The sequence below is a fragment of the Molothrus aeneus genome, chromosome 2, assembly GCF_037042795.1.
Source record: "Molothrus aeneus isolate 106 chromosome 2, BPBGC_Maene_1.0, whole genome shotgun sequence".
Taxonomy (NCBI): Eukaryota; Metazoa; Chordata; class Aves; order Passeriformes; family Icteridae; genus Molothrus; species Molothrus aeneus.
The window spans coordinates 106,327,582-106,351,110 of record NC_089647.1 but is presented as its reverse complement, the minus strand read 5'-3'; the positions used below and the strand labels follow the sequence as shown (position 1 = coordinate 106,351,110).

General features: G+C 36.8%; 1 protein-coding gene across 1 annotated transcript in view; it reads left to right on the top strand.

The window, feature by feature from the left end:
* DMD (dystrophin) overlaps positions 1–23,529 on the top strand; it is a 1,043,102-nt gene that overhangs the window by 879,972 nt on the left and 139,601 nt on the right. The window lies entirely within an intron of this gene.

Sequence of the window (23,529 nt, the reverse complement as noted above, 5' to 3'; positions counted from 1 at the left end):
ACTTTTTTAGGCTATTATGTATTTTTCCATTTTAGGGCTAAACTTTTTTATATATAACCAGCACTCCATTTAGATGTTAAACCCTTTATAGAAAACTGAAATTTTGGCCATGTAATAGGAAAAACAAAAATGAAAATTGTTTTTGTTTCATGCAAAACCATTCTCCTTTTAAGGTATGTTCCTGTTGTTTGTTTCTGGTTTTAAAGTTGTCCAATATGTTTCTTTTTCATTCTGGTGGTTTTTTGGTTTTTTTTAATTTATTTATTAATTGCCTTTGTTATGCTAATGCCACCTAAAATATCGACTTTAGTCTTTTCATCATTTTTTTCTATATATTTCAGTTTATTTTTATGTGTCTTTCTTTTACACTGATTATGTTTCTCTCAGGCTTTTCTTAATTCTTATTTTCAAAAAGCAATATTTTCTGTGTTCCTCTCTTCTCTCTCTTTTCCCATCTTCCTTCCCTTATTTCTCTTTGTTTGTTTTTGGTTTTTTTTCTGTACTCCCCTTGCTTATTTTCTTAGCTTACTTCTCTTCTTCTCCCTCCTCAAAGGTTAGATCTCTCTCTCCACCCTTGCCATATTCCTAATGGGGAAAATCTTTCTTATCCATGTACCCCATTTCTTAGAAAATATCACTTCAGGAAACTCATAAAACAGAGAGTTCTGTGCTATTGATTGCCAGAAAAATGTCCAACCTTGGTTATGTGTAGGAAAAGTGCATAAAGACATAAAATTTATCACATCTGAAACATTTTGTAAAGGAGGTAATCATGTCTCACTTGTTTCTTTATTAACACTGGGAACTTACATAAGACTAGAGGAGGAAATGTATCATTTTAAGCCAAATCTAACAAAGATTTAATATTATATTCCCTTTATAATCATAAGAATAAGGCCAACCATAGTCAGTCATTTGCAGTATTGCACAGTGGTTCAACAGTGAGACTAGTGCTGCTAGTGAATAGAATCAAATATTCCTCCAGAATCTTCCCAGAACTTCATTTGTATTTTTGCAGTAAGGGATGTTTGCCATTAATTTACCTGGTTTGCATTCTATTTTAGTGAATATACTCCAGAGTATTAGTGGTACAAAAAATGTATAGAAAGCACTCAACCATTTACAGGCTTAACCAGTCCTGGTTTTGAAGTGCTGTGTGGAGTGCATTTCACTAATGAAAGCTGATGCACTCAGCTCAGTCACTGAAAACTGTGTCATCTTCTATGGACTTTGAGTGGCTTCCTGACTTTAATATAATAGTTTTGAGGAAAATATTCAGTTTATTTTTTTTTATTTTTCTTACATTAAAGGAGAGGAAATCTTTGCAAGGAGCTACTTGTTATGAAGTTCACAAGGAGCTCTCATGTGTGCTTCAAAGAGTGTATGTAATGAGCTCATCCTGGGGTGGAATGTGTCTGGCAAAGCCTTGCTTACTTCCAGTTGATATTTAGGGAACCAGGAAGCCCCTAAAATTGGTGGGAGTTATATCAATTTCAGTAAGTCAGAGATCTGGTTGGTGTAATGCTGGTCAAAGGGCAAAGCTCCTGGCATGTAAAAGAATTTAAAAGTATCCCACAGAGAACATAGCATTCAGTTATCAAGAAAAAAAAAATTAACTCATTTTGTTTGCTTTAATTTAGAATAGTACCTTCAATAAGCTGAAAAATACAGTAAGAACTGTCTTTCATCCAAAAATGTATCTATTAAGATATTTTGCTATGGTATTTATATTCTAGTGCTTTAACTTTTGAAGGTTGGTAGTTGTTGAGTGGTTGTCTTTGAGCACGTCAAAAACCTAAATCAGCACAAGGTGTTTTCCAATCAAAACTTTTCTATAAGTCTATGATTTATATCCATATATATAATGATTATCAAGAAGCATAAGCCCTAATTTCAGTATCATTCCTAACTCCTCAGCTCATCCTGCACCAGTAGCAAAGATTCTGCAGGACAGCATGTGGGGGTTTGAAGATTGTTGTGGTGCAAAAAACATGCTGCCATTGGTTAGAAGGTCCAGCCACAGCTATTACTCTATTCCCTTCAAGAGCACTCTGCTTGCAGGAGCTGTGAAGAGCCAGCAGGCTTTCAGTACCCCTGCAGGCAGTTATCTAAAGTCATATCATCATTTTATTTGTATTCTGCTGAAGACAGGCTCTTTACTGAGCTGCATAATGCACACTAGTGTAATAAGTACTGCTGCAATGAATTATTTCAAAATCCAGTTTCCTCTGTGTGCTTCACAAATATTAGCTGATTCTTTCAATCTGTGGTGAGAAATATGAATGAATCTTACCATCTGTATTTCCAGAGGTACTAATATCAAGTATAAAAAAGCCAAAAAGGAAATCCCTTCTCCCTGAAATCAGCGTAAAATTGTCACTACGCATCAAAGTCTTGCTGGCCAGTGAATCTCTGAAGAGCTGAATCACAGGCATTCTGGGCAGCAGTCCTCAGCTCACACATTGCTTTTTATAAGGGTTGGACACTAAGGCAAGGAAGTTGTAGCTAAATATAAGCTGAAATCAGCAATGGCCTATTGTAGCAGGTTTTAGGTTTGGGCTTTTTTTAATTTTACTTCACCTTCTGTCTTTCATGCCTTCTCCAAGAAAAACACCCTACAAAAAATGAAATAACAAAAAAAAAATGTAAAAGAAATGTCTTCTTTGGATCTCTTGCAGCTGAATTGAACCAAGTTTACTTTTTTAAATTGTGTGTAGTAACAGTTCCAGGAAGTAAACTTCATGTCTAAACCGTGGAATTGAAATTTGAAAGTGATGGAGGATATTTTCTCATGTCATTTTTCTCAGAGAAAAAGAAAAACCTCTCTTGCTTTACAGTTCAGTAATCCAATAGGCAGTGCATGGTATTGTCATACACAAAAGCTCGAGTCATATACTTACACAGAATATTGGCCTTATATTGTTCTATATCTTAAATCACAAGTAGAATTACTTATTATTAAACAGTGAGTGTAAACTGGGGTTAAAGTTGATAGATTTAGATGATGCAACAGTAGCAAGAAAGATGTTTCTTCCTCTGTATGGACAGAGAATGTCATGTCTAAATGGTTGGGCGATATAAAAGGCCGTTCAATTTTTATATTTTTGTATTATTACCTTTCTGTTATCTTAGCAGTTTGTCTTTCCATTGTGATATTTCATTAATTTTAATAACTAATTTCTTTCTATTTCTTTGTTTTTTCCTCCTTTTTAAACTGGATTTTGATGTATGTCATCTGTTAGTAGCTGAAAAAAATGGGAGACAACTTTTCTAAATATATGGAGCCAAAATTCTAGCTCAGTTAGAATTATAGTAGTTAAGTCACTAGTAAAGTAATGGTGCTTTCCAACCTTGAAATTTGAAATTATTTTGTAGTTTCAGACTTCATCTTCCCACCAGAGGGAGATTTTGATCCTTTTTGGAAGTTGAGTTTTCCCATCGGACTACATAGTTAAAGTGTTGGTTTGTATGTTCCATGAGAACAGGAACTTCTGCCAAAACCACAATTGTTACAGCACTTTAATGGTCTCTTATTTGTTTAATTTGCTATGCCAGTTGGCTGCAGAAGTCATAAACCCAAGCATTTTTCTTCATTTCTGTTAGATTGAGTCTCAGATTTTCTCAATGTTTGTCTGCAAAATTATGCATATAGAATTCATTTTGCAGCAATTCATTCTTTAGAAATCCAATTTATTTATTTCTGTAAGTTAGTGGAGGAAGGCCAGCTGTCAGGATTGGGATTCAATTCTAGTAATGAAGTCTGTGTCAAAAATTGGAAATATTCCATCCTAAATTAGGAGGACAACTTCATTGTGACATCTTTAGGGCAGTCAGTGAAAGAAAGTGTGTAACTATAAACAGGAGCGGTTATCATCCACAGACATGAAAGCAGGAAAACTAATAAAACCTTAATAAAATCTTACTAAATTTATGATGTGTGTGATGAATTTCACTTTGCTGGGAATTGCAAATGCTTTAATCATTTTTTGTAAAGGAGGTGCATTCATTTTGAGAGTTTTGTTATGCTCTTTTGTCTTCCTTTACTCTGAATTTTGTCCACTCTGAAGATGTTTTGAAGAACCATGCAGAAGAATAGCAATTTACCCTACTTTATATCCTCATTACAATATGCATCTGTAGCTTTCTTTCAATGTATTTTTTTGTTTCTCATAAATGTGTGTGAGTGCAGGGGATTATAAAAGCTGAGTTATGCTGTTTATATGCAAAAAGAAAAGCACCTAAAATTTATCAAAAGTAAGAAAATATGTCACACGTGCATCTTGAATTTAGCATTCTCTTGTACAACCTTTGCATATACAACATATTCTGTAAGATCTCCCATTTATCTATTTGATGGATAAATGATAGGGAAAGAATGGGCATATTAGTTGAAATATGTAAGTCTCATTTCCTTATAAAGGAAGACTTGAACAATTTACTTCCACCTGTCAGCAGTTATAGATTATGTTTGGCAGCACCCATCCATATGACTCATACCAGACTATATTTAGGCTACTCAGGAAAACAGAGGCTATGATACTGTTGAGAATATATTCACTGGAAACCAACATCCACTACTTCTGTTGAGTTTTAGTCAAATAGCTTTATCTAAATCATCCAGTTTGTAGCTCTTCAACTTATTTACCAACCACCACTGAAACTGTATTCTTTAGTGTTCATTATCTATAATACCTGATCATCTCAAAACCATAATTTCTGTAAAAATCCCTTTGACAAGGAGTGTGGAAGTTACATTTGAAGAATTAAAGCTCTGTTTCAGTCCTATACAGAGGTGTAAACCATGGGAGTTAGAAGATTTTACCTTGGATTCCAAAACTGCACAGATAGCTTTGGGTTTTTTCTTGCACAAATTGAGAGAATGTGGCCTGATTTTTTTCAATACCTTTTTAGGTGTGTGACCTGATTCTAATCAGCTATGTTTAGGCTGCTCATTATGAAAAATTAGGGTTGTTTAAGGTGACAATGTGTGAGGGGGAACAGCTGGAAAGTGCACAAGGTTATCAGCAGCCATTAGTGAAAGCAAACACGGACAAAACAAAAATGAACCTTGCAATTATAAGTCAATCTCCAGTCCTTGCTTCCACTCCACAGGCCCTTTTCATTCCCAAAATGTTATCAACTGTCAGAGCTCATAATTTGCAGGTTAGATTTTGCTAAAGCAATAGGAGAGGACAGGAGGGTGTAAGTCAGGCAGGGCAGGAGGCAGGGTCAGCTGTCTGCTGGCACCAGATGGATCTTTGTGATGGATCTGTGCAGGCTGTGGCTCTGCTCCATCCCCTGGAGGGGATGCACACTGCTGATACACATCCTCTGACACATCCTGTGACGCGTGTCCTCTGACATACGTCCTCTGTCACACGTCTTTTGACACACATTCTTTGACACACACCCTCTCACACTCATCCTCTTACACTCATCCTCTCACACTCATCCTCTCTCACACACCCTCTCATACTCATCCTCTCACACTCATCCTCTCACACTCATCCTCTCACTCATCCTCTCACACATCCTCTCACACATCTGACATTGTCCTCTGACACACATCCTATGACACATTGTCCTATGACACTCATCCTCTCACACACATCCTCTCACACTCATTCTCATGCTCATTCTCACACACACCCTCTCTCACTCATCCTCTTTCATACGTGTCACACTCATTCTCTCACATTCATCCTCTCTCACACATCCTCTCTCACTCATCCTGTCACACTCATTCTCTCACACTCGTCCTCTTGCACACATCCTCTCACACTCATCCTCTCACACACCCTCTCACACATCCTCTCACACTCATCCTCTCACACATCCTCTCACACACATCCTCTCTCACACACATCCTCTCACACTCATCCTCTACACACATCCTCTCTCACTCATCCTCTCTCACTCATCCTCTCACACTCATCCTCTCTCACACTCATCCTCTCTCACTCATCCTCTCACACTCATCCTCTGCCCGTTCACACCCGCCCGGTTTGAAGCATGCTTGGAGCAGATGTTCAAAGTTTGCTTTGAATGTGGAACACGTTTGTGGTGGATAGAGCATTCACTGAATTTAAGAGCTGCCCAGTAAAGGCTCTCTAATGTGATTTTCAGAGGCTTGTAACTCAATGAAACCTTAATGAATACCCTTGGATTGAAAGCAATATAAAACCCCTTAGATTCCAAGTACCAGTGCCAAAGTATTGTTAAAGGTTTTTAGAGGGAGAATTTAAAACTGGCAAAACATATTTCTCTTTCTCCCCATTTTCACTAATCCCTTCTTCTAAAACTATGTGATTTTTTTTTTGCAAGAAACTTCATTTGAAGTGATTAAAAGCCCAAGGAAAAGAAATAATACGCACATTTCCAGTGCAGAAGGTTAATGTTAGCCTTTTTTATTTCTTTGTTGAGTCATTTGGTGTCTTTCTGACATATCAATTATGTGTTATATCACTGCAGATAGTTTTATGTCAGGCCATCTACTTTCAGGTTACAGAAAGCTTTTGCAGTCTTTAAGCTAGGTAGTATTTTGTGCTATATTTTTTATATCTTTTTGCTTCAGTGAGACTAAGTAGGATTTTTTTTCTGTCTTAGAAGTACTGTTAATAATAGTGTTTAAAATACTAAAAATGTCAGTGGCATTAAGTTGTGACACAGAATTGAAACCAACCTTTATGGAAGATTATGTGTGTCATTTAAAAAATATTTTCACAAGGTGCTCTCTGAAGTTGCCAGTGCAGTTTTCAACATGGTTTGAGTAACGAATGTTGTACCCTTGTATAGAAAACTATGAGCAGTGTGGAAGTGATGTAATGGTGTGTTTGCTGTAGAGGAGGACACTTTATAATTAAAATGGCTCAAATCCTCTCATATGTTGTGTGTGCAAAATCTTCTGTAAAGTCCTTCCTAATTTGGATCTACCCAGCACAAAACAGGCAAGAGGTGTTATTTCAAGATGCTCATCCTGTGGCACATCTAAGCTGTTCAATTCTTGTGCTTGTTGTTAGTTTATAAAACACTGATATAGCAATAAACTCTAGAAATATACCCCTTGGTTACAGAACAAACATTGTATGGATTACAATTATAGGCCCAGAGCTTACAATTTCAGGTTTTATTAGTAGTCATTTTTTATTTCTTTTGTACCTGGAAAGATCAACACCCAATTCCTGTTTGTGGAAATGAATTCTTTATGACATTTTTGGGGGAGATTCAAGTATGGAGGTTGAAGACTCAGTTAGTTTTTCTCTTCCATTTTCTCAGGTGTTCAAAGTTGTTTCTCTAGCACAGTTCAGTTTGTTATAAACCAAAACTAATTAGCATTAATCAATCCAGAAAAATAATCCTAAGTTTACATCTGTAGGTAGCATATTCATTTTGTTGGATGTTTTTACTTTCATTCCTCTGATTTCTCATACCATCCTCAAGTGTTTTGTGTCCTTTCCTTTCAGTACCCTCATTTATGATTCTTTCATCTGTAAAAACAAACAGTTCTGTTCTAATTAATTAGCTGACACATAGCTGATAATAGAATGCTCTTTCAGTGTAGTGATTTTTGGTGTATTCAGAAAAATAGAAGATTGTGTCTTCGATAAAATGGCTTTGTCCTTTTTGTATATCCAAACATAACAGTTCCTTATCTCAAAACATCACATTTCAAATCCTGAGTTGATTTTGTCTCCACTTTTGCCAGTCAGAAAGCTAAGATAACTGAATTTGGGTTGCACAGCAGTTGTCATAGCTACCTGCAATATATCCCTGAATCTGCCTAGGTTTACCTCTAATGAGAAAGGGGTTACATTTTTCTCATAAAGCCTCCATAACTTGCTTCAGCTGTGAATGACCTGTGAAATACTGTCAGACTGGTATGGTCTGTTGCAGCAATCCAGTGAGCTTCCTCTTTTTAAAAGTCAGGATCTAATCCTTTTTTATTCACCAGTGAATAGGAGGTCAGCTCCCATCAAATAAAGTTTCAGAAAGACAGAGTCAAATCCAATTTTATGATCACCACTTTTCTGTCTCAGCCTTGTGCCCCCACATTGTTACACTGTGCTCAGTAGTTCCCACAGCTGATGGGATAAGCCTGTGGTGTTTAACAGTGCCAGGTCATGTTGATTATTTCACCTTTGCCAATGACACTCTATGTAATTATTTTTCAAATTATTTTAACCATCTTGTGCATGAATTTACAAGTTTTCAGGTGAGCATCCATTTATGGATCAGAACTACATTTATAAAATTTAGCTGAATTATAATGATATTGTGCTGAGTTGGTGTAAGTTTTAGTTTTACTGATAGTTTTTACTTTTAGTTTAATGTAGATAGTTACATAGTCCAAAGGTCTGTCCCATTGTCTAGAAAAGGGGGTTAGAAAAACAACCTCTCCTTCATGTACATTTGTGTTAATAAGTATTTATCCTTATAGAGGCCAAGGCCCCTGAATCAGATAATAGTGTCTTTGTGATGTGAGCTACACTACAGTGCTGGACACAAACTATGGTCTTGTATTACTGAGTGTTCACTGAAAGCATGCTTACCATTGATGCTGTAAAATCTGCTTCTGTTAGTCTGTGAACTGTTGCAGAAAACAAATCACAGAGTGTTTAACATAACATTTATGTGCTGCTGTGGGTGCTCAGTGCTCACTGTGAAATGAGAGCTGCCCCTGCAGACTTTCCACTGGTATGTTGGAGTTTAAGCCCCCTTGGGCTGCTGGCTTTGTCTGCTGTGCATCCCTCCCAGCTGGGCTGACCGCATCCCTGCTGAGCCTGCTCAGCTCAGATATCCTCGGGTGACCCCGGAGCCACATTTGTGCCTTTTTCTGCCAGAGAAACACCCATCACCTTTATTGTACAATTTATTGAAGAACACCTAGGAAAGTTGTAAAAGTTGAAGGAAAAAAAAAAGCCTGATTTGCTGTCTTTAGGAGGCTAATTGATTCTTAAATCTTTAGATAGGAGGTCTCACTTGTTCCTGATCCTTCTAGCTCTTTGGTGGGATAGTCCCAAAAAGACATATTCATAGTTGTACACAAAGTAGATTTCTTGAGCTCTTGTGTTATATTAATTACATGATCAGTATATTCACACAGCTTAGAGATACTGTATTTCACTGTCTTGCTCATATTCAGATAGGCTCTAACTTGCCAGAGATTTTAATTTTTTTTTTGTTTTGTTTTCTGAATGAGACTATAACTAACAGATGTTTGTTTTTGGCTCCATTTCTACATTCTTTGAAAGCTGGAGAATTAAATTGCTGACATTCAGACAACACTAATTCACATATCCAGGGAGCCTAATTTGCCATCCCTGAGATTCTGATTCCTGGTGTTCTTGGATTTAAAAACCATTTCAATGACACAATATAAGAATAGGCTGGGGAGTTTCAATAGTATGCTCCTGCTGAACATAATCACATTTTATAAACATCTGTGTCATTACTGGTGTGATTCATCTCCAAGCTGTATACAGCTGTGTTTGCAGTTTCAATTAACAATCCTCTAATTTCATATCCATCTCATGTTGCTAATTTAGTTAATTTATTCATAATTAAGAGTATTCTATTTTCTACGAAGGTTTGTTGAGCTTAGTGCATTATAAAAAGTTAAAAAAAAAAAAACCCAAGGCCGAGGCATTTTGATTCTTACAAAGTCACATCAGAACAAAAATGCCATTAATGTACTTAAAGGGGAAGACATGATCTAATGGACATTTTTTTCTTTTCTCTGTGAGGAATGAGAAGCCTTTGGAAGGTATTGGCTTTGTGTTTGAAAGCAAAGGACACTATTAATGTGCTCTTTTCTCTTTTTTTGCCCTTCTCCTTTTTGCCCAAAATCTAATGTAACTCTATGGTTTAAACTAGTACAGTTGTTTTTAATATGCAAAAAAACCCAATACCTGTAAAAAGGGTGTTGCAAGAGGAGGTATTTGGCAAACATGAATCATCCTACTTCATGCATTTTTGTTCTTTAAAATTTATATTTTAGATTACAAGGTATTTAAAAGGATCTGTGTGATTAAGAACTCTGAGATAACTTTAAAAAATTAAGCTTGAGACACACTCAGGTGGAAGATAAGGACTGTCTTAGTATTTATCAAAAGAAGTGTTTGCATTTTTGAAATAGTTTTTGGATATCAGTACAAGAATATTGTGTGAAAAATGGGTTAGAAGTCCTAGAAACAAATCTTCTCCAGTTGTCCACAGTCTAATGACATTCTACAATTTTTCCAGGATTGGTTACAACTCTCCAATACTGTGTAAATACAGACATACTTCCTTCTCTGTTATCTTCACAAGCCCTACAGGGATATTTATTCCAGGAAGTGTCTACAATATTAAAAAAGTTATATGTATAAATGGCTCTCATAAAAAAAAAACAAAAAAAACCAAAAAAACATAAAAAAAGCCCTCCTCTTTAGCATGAAGGGTATTTTGATATTTGTGTGTTAGTGACAAGGTGAGCAGAGCACTCAAAGTTCAGCAGCCTCTTCTGGAAAAAGAAAAGAGGGAGAAATACAGGACAGTCTTCCTCCTTCAAAAAGAGTAAATAGCTGTTTGAGAAAAGTATTAGTGTGAGTATTGCTATAATCTGAAATAAACAGAGGGAAGTTGTATGAAAAACATTGAAATACTGTGATCAATATGTCTCAAGAAGAGCTGCAGGTTTTTAATGACAGCTGCTGAATCCTTTATAGCTGAAAATCACAGTTTTCTGCTGCATTTTCCTTTAATCTTCCCCTGCCTACAATCTCCTTGATGCTCCTTTTAGTTTCTCTCATTGCTCTTTTTCTCCTTGAAGCTTCCTTTCTTCCTCTTCATTTAAGCTTCTCTTTGTCTGTCATACCATCCACAATCACACCACTATTTATTAAGAAAGGGCTAGGGAGAAAATCATTAAATGAATAAATAGAGAACACAGATAGGAAATTTATAATCTGAAATGAGAAGAAATTAGAGGGATAAGGAGAGGAAAAGTGCAATGTAAGGTGAGATAGGCTTTTAGTGCTGGCAGTTGTATGAATCACAACCTTTTCTTTTCCCAAGAAATCTCTTAATATCAGAGTTAGTGAGAGATGCAGCCATGGTCTAAGCAGACCTCTAAAGCCCTTCAGAACAGACAGTCTCATAATTTTATTTACTTCTACTTGTCAACTGTTAATGCTGAAATGCAATATTCTGAAGACAATAAAAGTTTGAACCATTTTAACCTTTTAGCTGCACACTCTGTGTATTTAGCAAATAGAATGACAGTTGCTTGCTGTACAAATTCCAGGCTGCCCCACCTTTTTCTGATTAAAATGGTGATTAGGGTTAAAGGAGATTATAGCAATTTGCCAGGGTCCTGTTCCGCTGCAAGCTCAAGGTAAGAGGGTGATTCAAGTGCCTGCAGAAAGATCCATTATCACTGGTTGCTCAATTTCCAAGCTTCTGTGGATTTTTACTCTCTTTGTTATTTGTGTAGATTCTCCAGATTTTACTTTGCAAGAAAGGAAACACATTCATTTTTGATACACAAAAAAAGTTAATGATTTTTTCCCTCCGAGGAGAGATGGCTTTTCAAAAGGGAGCAAGTAGGGCTTTCAAATTTTATTTTATTAATATCATATTCTGGATGTTTGTTGCCTTTTCCTTTTTCTTACTCTACATAAAATGATAGGGCAGTTGTAGCTTGTATTTCAGATGCTAGGTTTAAAGCCTGTGGAAGTCTGTAAACCTATGTGAATTAATATTTTAAAGAGAATTGCATGTGATTTTCTTATTTATTTAGAGAGATGCCTGTGCCACAAGTTGGAAACCACTGTTCAGACCTTGAACCTAAAATTAAGTTTTCCAGATAAAGGTTTGGGGTTCAATTCTAAACCCTCAATGCCATGACATTAGACATAGTATTTCCATCTGTGTTTTTCCCAAAAAAGTGTTTTATGCATACCATATTATGAAAAATATGGTCAATGTTTATCTTCTGCTTATTTTTGCTGGCAGACAGAAAACAAATGCCTGTCATGAAAATGTTGGCACTTTTTTGTGTGTTTCAGCTTTGTGCCTTTAATATTGGGGGATAATTTTATTTTTGCATGCTCTCAGAACTCCTGAGGGATCTGCCCATGCAGGGGTAACGTGGCTGCCATGAGTGCTGGGCTCCTGTGCTCACACTTGCTGCCACGCAGAGTGAGCTGTTGAAATGACCAGCTCCCAGTCTGAGCTCTGGCTGCCCACATTGGGTTAGTCAGCATTTGTTTTGCTATGTACCTGCTTTAATAGAAAAGTCACTGTTATTTGCAATAAATGATAGTCTTGAACTGTATTTCAGTTAATATTCTCCCCCCTCCCTCCAAAAGCAACTCTTCAAAGAATGCTCTCTGATCTTAAGTAAAGCATTGACAAACCTCCCTTCTGTCTGAACATCTCTTTCTCTGGATCAGCCAACACCTAAAATGTTTATGTTTTATGTTTACTTGTTATGTAAAACAAGTCTGGTGATTTCGAGCCGCTGTCACCTAGAAAATAGATCTGCATTTAACTGACCAACAACACAAACTAGCCTGGGTCTGAGCAAGAAAAAAACAGTCAGAAAGGAAAGGGGATCATTTAGGCTACCAGACAAGCTGAGATTTTCCAGTTATGAAAAAGCAATTTTTCTCTCTGGGAGGATGCCCACATCTGCCTGGATATGAGTGCAATAAGTGCTGTGTGCCTCACCTGTGCTGCTCCTGCTCACTTCAATGCAAGGCACATAAAGTCAGCAGGATTTATCTCCCTGGTTCCTGCTCATGTCAATCTGTTACCCTCCACTTGTGGAAAATCTTCAAAGGTTCTTGGCCTGTTACACTACACAAAAAAGTCTGTGCAGATTTGAAAACCTGGATTTGTTTCTGAAGGGGTTTTATGTGCTGGCTTCCCACTCTGAGGACTGTATAAATCCCATTAAAGCAGCAGCCTCTCAAACTACTTCAGCAAGTTTTGGTTGTGGATTTTCTTTCTTTTTTGAGTATTCAGATGCATAGGTGAACTTCTAGAATTTTAATTATATCTGTATCTGATGAGCTGCAGCAATGTAAAAGGAGTTTGGGTGAGATTTAATTTTAGATAGCAGCTTAATTAACTGTATTTGTAAAAACCAGTGCAGCTTTAATTAAATTTCTCTACATTAATTTAGCTATTTAATTGAAAATTTGTTGGGATAGTCCTAACAATTTCTAACTCTTCCTGTATGGGAATCTTAAATAACAGGTCATAATACTAACTACAAATAAAACCCAAACTGTATTTAAGCTTTTGCTAGATTTCTAGTGTCTATTTGCAAATAGCAGAAAGGGTTTTTTTTCCCTCCTAAATATTTATTCTGGTTCATGGATTTTATAAAAGGATTGGACATCTGATTGGACAACTTGTAAGGGGTGATTGAAGGTGTATTCTCTTCTCTTCTCTTCTCTTCTCTTCTCTTCTCTTCTCTTCTCTTCTCTTCTCTTCTCTTCTCTTCTCTTCTCTTCTCTTCTCTTCTCTTCTCTTTTCTCTTCTCTTCTCTTTTCTCTTCTCTTCTCTCTTGGAGCTGGCTTGTTTTTATCCCCTGTCAGCTGTTGTCCCTTTTTCAATGCCATATCAATGCTGGCTTGTGCTACTACAAAGCCACCCCCTGCAGGATTTTCCAGGTTTGGAGTGAGTTGTGATGCACAGGGAAAGTTGCCTGAGTTGTGGGGCTGCAAAAATTCTGTGCTGTCAGAGATGTAAGAAGTTGGGGAAGTTGGGGAGCAGGTCCAGAGGTGGGAGCAGGAGTCAAAGACACTTCAATCCTTGCGTAGCATTCCATGGGCACCTGCTCATTTCCAGCACAGCCTGTGGCTGCTCTCCAGTCCCCCCTCCTCTGGGAGAGGTGTGGGGAGACAAAGAGAGGCTGGAACACTGCACATCCTTGGGGAGTGGGGTGCAGGTATTTAAATAAAACCTTGTACTGTGCATCTTCTCTCATGAGATGAAGTCATGAGAAAAGCTTGACCATTTCTTTTCACAGTAAGGCTGCATTGACCTGAAGCAGAAATATATATGTTCTAATAAACATTACATGAAAATTAGAAGTAATTTCAACCTGTGCTTCATTTCTGAATGTACACCAATAATCACCATCTTTCCATGACAGCACTCTAATTTTCAAATACTATCTGCTTTCCTCGACTTGAAACTATTCCCACTGCCCTAGATTTCCCTCAAAATTCAAAAATTAATTTAACTGATACTTTGCCAAGGAGACTGTTCCTTCCCAACTCCTATTGCATGCATCAGTTGCATAAATGGTAACTTTATGTCCTTCTAGTGCAACTGGATATTTTCATTGATTTTTCTCATCTGATTCATTAGAGTCCCTTCATATTTTTTTTTCTGTAATGCACTGTCTGTAATCTGTACAACAGAACAGAAGAGGAGTTCATGTCCTTCCTGTGTCATATCTGTCAGGTTACATATTTGAGACAGAGCATACAATCCTACTCGCTTGCTTTCTTTGAGGTGCCTTTCTTTCTGAGTTTATTTCATTATGGTTGCTTGAAGTGAAGTTTAATTTGTTTGTATTCTTTAACTATTCAGTGAAATGAGCAGTGAGAGTGTAAATTTCCATGAAGATGTAGAGTAATACATAAATCAGGAACTTGGGTAGGATGTTAGGCTTATGAATTCATGAGGCATTTTTCCAAATATTAGAAAGTGCTTCTAAATGAACCAAAATAACTTGTTCACAAGAAAGTCTGAAATAATGAACAACATCTTTATGATCTCAGCCTACTTGGCCAACTTATAAAATGGGTGGTGGTGCTTCTGGGACAGTTGCTGTAGTTGTAGTATCTTTGATAGCTGATGTAATGTCTGCACACTGTTAGAGTCATAAAATTACAAATCCAGAAACTGGTGATGATTATTCTCCTTCCTCAAATTTAATGCATTTATTTTAAAGGCTGTTTGCTCTAACAAAGAGTTCACATTCTAATATTTTGTATTACCTGGGTGGTATAGAACATGTGTGTGTACACACACACACACACACACACACATATATATATATATAAAATAAATAGTGTCTTCTACAGTCAGATTGAGATTCCAGGGACTACATTTTTTTCCATACCATTCCACTAAGAAGGCTTATCCTAATTAATTTCATAGTGATGTATTAATAATTATTCTAATAAAGTCCATCTTGCAGGTCTCTTGGCAGTGTTTTGTTTAATGGCCTCCATGGCTAGGTACATTTCAGCCACATCACCAGTTCTTCAGCACAGAAGGAGATGCCTGGTTTAACATTTGTAAAATTTAAATGTCAACACACTGTCAGACCTCAGGAAGGTCAGGATTCAAACGAGGCACCAAGTCTGCAGTTTATTCTATAGTTCTTAAGCTGAAGTCAAAGTACTTTTCCTTTCTACCAAGTACGAAGCAGGTATTCAGTTACAATTTATTGTGATGTGCATTTTGCTTTGCCTTTAAAATAGTAAATAATATTCAAGCTTGATTACTCAGTAATGTGCTTTGGGTTTACAAATTTGCACAGTTCGTAGTGTGGGAAATACAATTTTTAGAGCATGACTTCCACTGTTCCTCATATTTTTTATTTAATATATTCTGGTAACAAAAGGAAACCTGTAAATGGATCATTTAGTCTGTATTTATGATATAAATGGTAGAATTCCTAAAGACTAGAACATTTTGAATATAAATACTTCAGCATATTATAATATTAATCTCTTAGGGAAGAAATGTTAGCTGCCAGTATAGGAGTTGGTGAATGCTTTCCCAATTAATTAGAAAATCCCACTTCTGTTGTTAAATAATTTTAAGAGCTTGTAAAAGTGACAGAAAACTGGCAGGCAAATGGTTTTGGTGATGTAGGAGTCGAGATTAGTAATGCATTTTCTCAAGGGAACAATGTTTGAGCAAATCCAAGGTTTTATTTAAAACTTCTAAGACTGGGGAAAAAATTAGGGCTATATGAAAATTGCATCTTTTGTCAGCCTAACTTATCTTTGAAGGCACTCCTCACATTTCCAGTGTTATTGATTCTGTTTTGAATCATAATGCCATCACAAATGAATGATTATCACTCTGGATATTCCTCACTTCTATAAATTCTGTAACTTAAAGGGTAGTCATGGCTGTACTGTAAAAGTGCATAGTCAATGGCACTGAACCTGTACTGGATCAGAGACAGAAAAAAAATGCTGGTACTGGAGTCAATTAATTCTCTAGAAGTGAATTTGTTTGTGCCTCCTTAACTCAGCATATTTAACCTTATGCAGCAAGATGTAAGAAACAAACACAAAAAAACCCTCCCTGCCTGTCTAAAAGTGTGGTATTCCATTCATTATATTCCAGAAGTCCTCCAGAGGTCTTCAGGAAGTTCAGGTTTTTGCTAATTAGAAAAAATGGCTTGACTAGAATGATGTGGAGTTTCTGTTGGTCTTATTAAAGGGAAAACAGCTAAACTTTAATTCTGTACTTTTCAGATATCATTCTGTATTTAAGCAGACCATAATTTTTTTGTAAAGTTTTCTAAGTATAGTCAGAATTTAAGGCCTGGGATGATTTTGGAATGAAAAAGGCTGTTGTATCTGTATACTCCTTCCCATATGTTTATGCTCACACTTCAAAACAGATTTTCTGACAACAAGGGAAACAAAAATAGGTTTGAGAGCTGCCAAGCAGGTATATAATTTATTCTTGCAGTACTATAGGCTATCACAACAGACACACAGATGGTTGTCTGAGAAAAAAAAAACAACCCCGTGAAATGGATTGAAATCCAACAACTACCTCTGTATAGACTTTAAAGGATTTACCAGTTTCATGGAAAGTATTTCAGATTAACACAAAAAAAAACCAAAACAAACAAAAAAAAAAAAAAAAAAAAAACACCAAAAAAAACACACCACACCAAGGTGCCATGATGTTTATTTTGAATCAAAACAGACACCAGCCTAATTTTCCTATTTGAACTGGAGTAGGCAGAAAAGTAAATTTTTAAGAGGCCAAACCTGCAAATTGCTGTCAGAATAGAGAGTCTAATAACCTTTTTTATTCACCTTTACCTTTGGCCATACTTTTTAAAGGATATGGACATTGCCATGAGGCAGGACAGGCAGTGCATTTACTGAGTCTGGAGGCTACAGAACCTTTGATTTGGAGGGGTCCTTTGAGAATCATCTCCTCCAGACCCTCTGCAGTGAGCAGGGACATCTTCTACCAGACCCAGCTGCTCAGAGCCCCGACCAACCTGACCCTGAATGCTTCCAGGGATGGGGGGATGACTGCTAGGTAAGAAAGGAAGAAAACACAGAAAGCAGGACAAGAAAAAATAGGACCCTTAAACTCTGAAGAATAGCTTAAAACATGTAGAATGTGATAGCATGAAGGAAAAAAACCGGAGCCCAAGCAGAACATAATAGGAAATTGGCAGTGGTCAGAAGGAGGAGCAAAATGGGAAGTGGGGAACTTCTTGTTGGCGTTGGAAGTGAGAGTTACAGCAGAAAGGATTTACCTCTTCAAGTGTTTTATATGCTTTGCAAATTTGTCCTTTAAAATAATCAGAAGTATGAAGAAATGAGTAAATTTTGCTCATGTGAGCCTATAAAGTTGTGGTTTTCCTTTAACAATTCGGCACTCTCAAGATAGATGATCCTGCCAGTTGTTCTCTCATATGATGAACATTACCAGTACAAGATCTGTACTCCTGCTTTCTCAGCTGCTGCTTTTTTCTCCTTTTTCCTCCCTGATTGTCATGATTGTTTTCTCTTGTACAAGACAAATGCCAAATAATAAGACATTAATGTAATGGCATGGGCAGCTGTACTAGAAACACACTGACAGAGTGTATTCCCTTGGGGAAATGCCATGGAAGGGTCTGCAAGGAAATACATTTCAAAATCAAATGCAACTCCAGTTTCACTGTGGCTGTTTTTCTCTAAAATACTTGTAGGCTTGGAAAGTCAAGGTTTTTTCATTCTCACTGCACCCTGGTCAGTTCACCAGCTCTTCTACAAGATCTCAACTGTCTCAAATGTCTCAAACTGTAGTTTGGAAAGTTACTTTGGGATTTGTAGCTACCTTACAGTGCCATGTCTGCCACTGCTGGCAGCTGTAGAGGACAAAAATCACCCAGTCCAAAGCAATTACAGATCATCAGAGTGGAATCTGGCTTCTGCAGCCAGGAAAGCAGTCACAGACACAGGACTGTAGGCCAGCTTTGCCATTCCAGCAGCGTGTAACCAAAGCACTTGTTTGTGTGTTCACAGGAATCTTACTGTACTGTAGAGTTACTGACTGAATAGACTGTCTAAATAATGCCTTCTGCCTTAGGTTTGGTTGGGTTAGAGTTTTGGTTTTTTCCTGAGACCGTGAGGGAAGACTATGGAGGTTGTGCAGAGACTACCAGGGTAGGAAAGACAGGACATAACAGGGTCAGCAGAGAGTGAGTTCTAATGGTAAGAAAGAGAAGGGAAAAGGAAAAATCTTCCTACAGAGAGGTTTTACCCTTGTTTTTAAAGAGACAAATTTAAATAAGCGTAACAAAATTAATGTAACTAAATTATATTAATAGGCAAAGAGAATGAGTAAAACAAAGAACTAACAGAATTTGTATGGCCATGTATATAACAGAAACAAAATTTCATCTACATAATACTAAAAGTAAGGGCTGACCTTATTGATTCAGAATGAACAGAGAACAGCTAACCTACTAGGATGAAAAAGTTTCAGAATTAAATGGCTCAACATCCCCAAATTTATTCCACGGGGTTTTCATTAAGTTAAAAAAAGTAAGTGTAAACACAAAAGCTGCCAGTCAAATCTTTGTATTTTCCATTTGTAAATTTCTGATTGTAAATTATTCCATTCTAAATAAAGTTACACGAGACTCAGTGCAGCTTGAAATTCCTCTGTATATCTAATTCAAATGTTTAAATTCATTGCTGTAAATAGTATATTGAACAAAAATGATTCCGTTTGCTTTTTACAGATGATCTAATTATTTTTATTTGACACAATTTGTCAAAAAGTTTACATAAATTTATTTCTGCCTTCAGATTTCTTAAGAAATCCTGGCCATCCTGATGTATTCCTGTAGGCTGACCTTGGCTGGATGCCAGGTGCCCCCAAAGCTGCTCTGTCAGTCCCCTCCTCAGCAGGGGAAAGCTCAGTGGGTATTACAATGGCTCATGGGTCAAAATAAGGACAAGGAGAAATCAGCCACTCTGTCTTCTGTGAGAAGCTGCCAGAAGCTTCCCCCATGTCTGACAGAGCCAACACCAGCCTGCTCCAGGAGGGATCTGCCACTGTCATACACTGATGGGGTTGCCTTGGGTGGCTCTCTTGCCTTCTACAACCCCGGATTGAAATAAATTTCAATCTGAGAACTATTAATAAATGTTTTTATAAAAATATGTAATCTGATCATCTAGCATTCAGTGTCAGTTTTACTGAAGGGATCAAGTCCATCTTTCTTAAACTGTACATATAGTTTTAAGGTGCTCTTTCACTGCTTTTTTTCACTCCTGGAAATAATGAAGGACATCACTCTTAAGTTTTATGAGTTATGAGACCATGTTAGTTTTACTTTCTTAGTCTTGTGGAGTTTCTTGAGCACGTCCTTCATAGTTAAGTCTTTCATAAACAGATTTAAGAGAATGCTAATTTGTTCCTTTATTTACCTAGCTTGAAGGCCTTGTGTCAAACTGCCACTGTGATAACAACAGCTTGTGAGTTAGACATTCAGAAAGGGTTTCTGACTTAGTAAATTAAAGTTTTGTAACTGCCAATTAAGCTGCCTGTCAGTGGATTATATGGTGCTGCTGTACAGATACTGCAAATTCAGGTTTTGAGTCTGGCTTCAGTCTGTGTGGGAAATCTTGTCTTTGCTTCTCTCTTAGCCTTACTCGTCATTTCACAAACTTGAATTGCGCTCCCCTTCAGTGGCACTTCATCTCAGGATCTCTATCTTTCTTACTGTCTAAATTCTCCAAGATCTATTATTAGAATTTTCCAATTCTCTGCTTTTAGAAACAGATGAATAGTAAGGCAAGCCTAAACAGAAATAAATTATTTACTTGGGAAGGAGGGGAGTTATAAAAAACAGCTTTGAAAATAAGCTGGGAAACTTAAGAGAGGTTTTTATGGCATTCAATAATAAACAACAAAAGCATTTTTCAGAATGTGATGTATATTCTGGAGGTGAAATGTTATTTCTCATGGTTGAAGCTGTGCAGGTGATAAATATATTTTAACAACTCTACCATGAAATGCACAAGTAGGTTCCATTCATTATTTAATTGATATGCAAAAAAGGTATGTTTAATATTTGCACCAATGTCTGAAGTCTTTGAAATGGCAATAGTCAATGCAGACCAGTCACAGTTTTCCTGGAAATACAAAATATCTTAGCTTTAATTCCACCCCCTCCTGGTGGATTGCACCTTGGAGCTTTGAGGGAAGGAAGAGCCCTCCCTCTCTGCTCGTGGGAGGACCTGAATCTGTGATGTGGATAGATCAGGGGGTTGAACAAAACCATTTTCAAAGATTTTAGCTTCATCTGAGATCTTTACAGATTGACAGTGGTAAATAGGGCGTTCAGCTTTTCAAAGAGAGGGCTAATGAAAACAGATCTAAGATGAAAACTGCATGTAACATTACTGGAATTACTGGAACAAAATGTCTGGCACTTAGTAAGTGCCATATATGATAATGGAGTTTTTTGACACACGTGAAGTGATGGTTTTCTTGCATGCATGCATACACGGTGATCCTTCATGCCAGGATAAGCTTTTAACCTTCACTGTGTACCATTCTATATCCTCAGTAAAGATGTGGCGTAGCATTATTTATTCATTTGTTCATTATCAGCACCTTTTCTTCTAAAATAGAAGAAACTGGAAATCAGAGACTGTATCTTCCAACTTAAATTAGGTTTTTAACATTTTGCTTTAGCAGTATGGGCTATATATAAACTCAGGTTTTGCTTTCATGTCAATTGAATTTACTCACAGATTAGGAAGCATAAATACATAGATTTTGACCAGCTGCAGAATGAAGGCAGCTCCTCTCACAAGTCATATCACACTATTATAGGAGTGTTGCCATTATCTTCAATCAGCACAATATCAATCCTATCAGCTATTGCTCCCATTTGAGCAGTTATTTGCCTAAAGTAATTTTATTATCTTTCAGCATGCCATATGCATGTCTTCCCCAGGGAGAAAGAGAGGCTTTTGTGCAAAGTCAGGAGCTGTAGCAGTATCCAAAGGAGTGCCAGATAACAGGGAGGATCAAGCACTGATTGTGTGGTTCTCCCAAGCTTGAGCAGCTGCTGGGGTATGGAACATTCTGCAGAAGTCATTGAGACTGAAAGGCTGTCTTCAAAAGGTTCATGGGACAAGAACAATAAATAAAAGTTTGCTTAATCCATCCAGCCAGTAATCTCATGAAATGAAGTTTTTCTTCTCATGCCGTATCAGCACTTGATTGACAAAGTAGTTTCAGTCATCTTGAAACAGAGTATTGTACTCTTGAGATTTCCAGATGTAAGAATATGGATGGAACAGACAAACAATGTGGATAGATCACATTGTAATAAAAGTGACACAGCTGACATTGTCCTACTTGTTTCACCCTCCACAGCTAAAAAGGAAACCAAAGATGTGATGTATTTGTGGTATTTTTAGGACTAAAGATTATTTAGAGTGAACGGATTTATCACTATTGGTGTAAGTCGCAAAGAGAACAGAAGGAGAAAGCAGAAAATATGGAAGAGAAGAGATAGAGGATTAATACAATGGCTGCTGCAGGTAGAATCCTTTTTGTACATTATTTTGTACCCTAGAATGTACCCCTGTAAAGAACATTTTTGTCTTGCCTTCCACCATCTCCTGAACCTTCTGTATCCCTGTACCTCCATGCTTCAGCAGAGTCCTCCTCCTCCTCGGCATGCAAACTCACTTAGGAAAACTAAGCTCTATAAAATTCAAATTTATACATATATTTGCAGGGTTATTCTGAGGTGTATGTCTTAGTATAAGCAGAATTGTTTCAGGATATGCATATTTCTCTTCATTTCTGATTGAGGAAAAGGCTTTTGGCTCTTTCACCTTACAACTCCTGACTTAGAATGAAAAAAATTCACACAGACTTCCTGTATCTGTTCTTTCATGGTATTAAGTATGTAACAGCACAGTCTAAGCAATTCTTCAGCTCTTATTTATAAACATTATTGGATAAAATTGAGAAGTTTACTACATATTTATGAAAAATGTATTTTCACTGCATTAAGGGTAGCAACATGGGTTTGGGAGTGTGAATTGAAATTATAAAAGTGAATGAAGATGCTCAACAAAAAATTAAAAAGACAAGAATGGGGAAATGGTGGAAAAAAGAGGATTGAACATCAAAGTCTCTTGAATACTGATGAGACGATGGTTCCCAGAGGAATCAGAGGGCAAATGAGTAAAGGGAGCTGAAGGTGGTGAAAGAAAAATCTTTGAAATGGTAATCAGCTAAAAGTAGTGCTGAATAAAGACAATACTGACTGAAGCCTCTGTTTCTTTTAGAAGTAACCTACATTAAATACAGGTCCACATTATGAGAATTCTTACATGCACTTATGAGCAACTATTCCCAAAACTAATGCTAGTAATGGCACAAGAAATTCACAAATCTGGGGGAAAGGAGCAATAAAACTAATATAAAGAAAGATCAATGAAAGTGAGGGAATGTAACTAGAACTATAAAAGAATAATCTTCACTGGTGATGCTGAACCAATACAGGATTATTGCACAGGCATTTGTTCTGGGGCAGATATAAAACATTCCTTGCGTGACATTCTACTTACAGTTCTCTAAGTCACCAGAGAACCATTTCCCTTGGGACAAAAACAGTGTATGTTACCTGACCTTTCAGAAACAAATGCTATTTTCAGTGCAGCATGAATTTATTATTTTTTATCAGTTTAATGAGAGGGAAAAAGAGAGAAACGGGGTAAAAAAAATCAAAATAACCATAAAATCTTGTCAAGAGAGAGTATGGTTTTAACTTAGGGATGGATTGTGAAACATTAATAAAGATCATTTTTAAATGAATTACAAAAAATAACTTATTTTAAATCTTTTAGAAATACATTTAAAGAGAATAGAAAGGAGTCAGTTCTATTTCAAAAGTATAAAATCTATAGTGATGAGAAATAACAGGCTTTTAGCAGAGAAGCAAAATAAATAAAAAAGGGGAGAGGAAAACCCTTTTTTATGTCTTTATAGTTGCATGTTAAGGAAACATAACTGTGTTATGCATAATGTTATTTTCTGTGCAAACCCCAAAATGAAGCGAAAATGCCTGAAAAACCCCATGTATCAAACAAGCCTGTTAGGGTAGCAACAGTAGATGGTTAGAGCCTAAAAGGAGTCATGTTTCAGCAACAGAATCATAATTAATGGTTTAGCCTTTTCCTAAATCCTTACGTTATTTAACATACGTAACTAGGAAAACACATAGCAGAA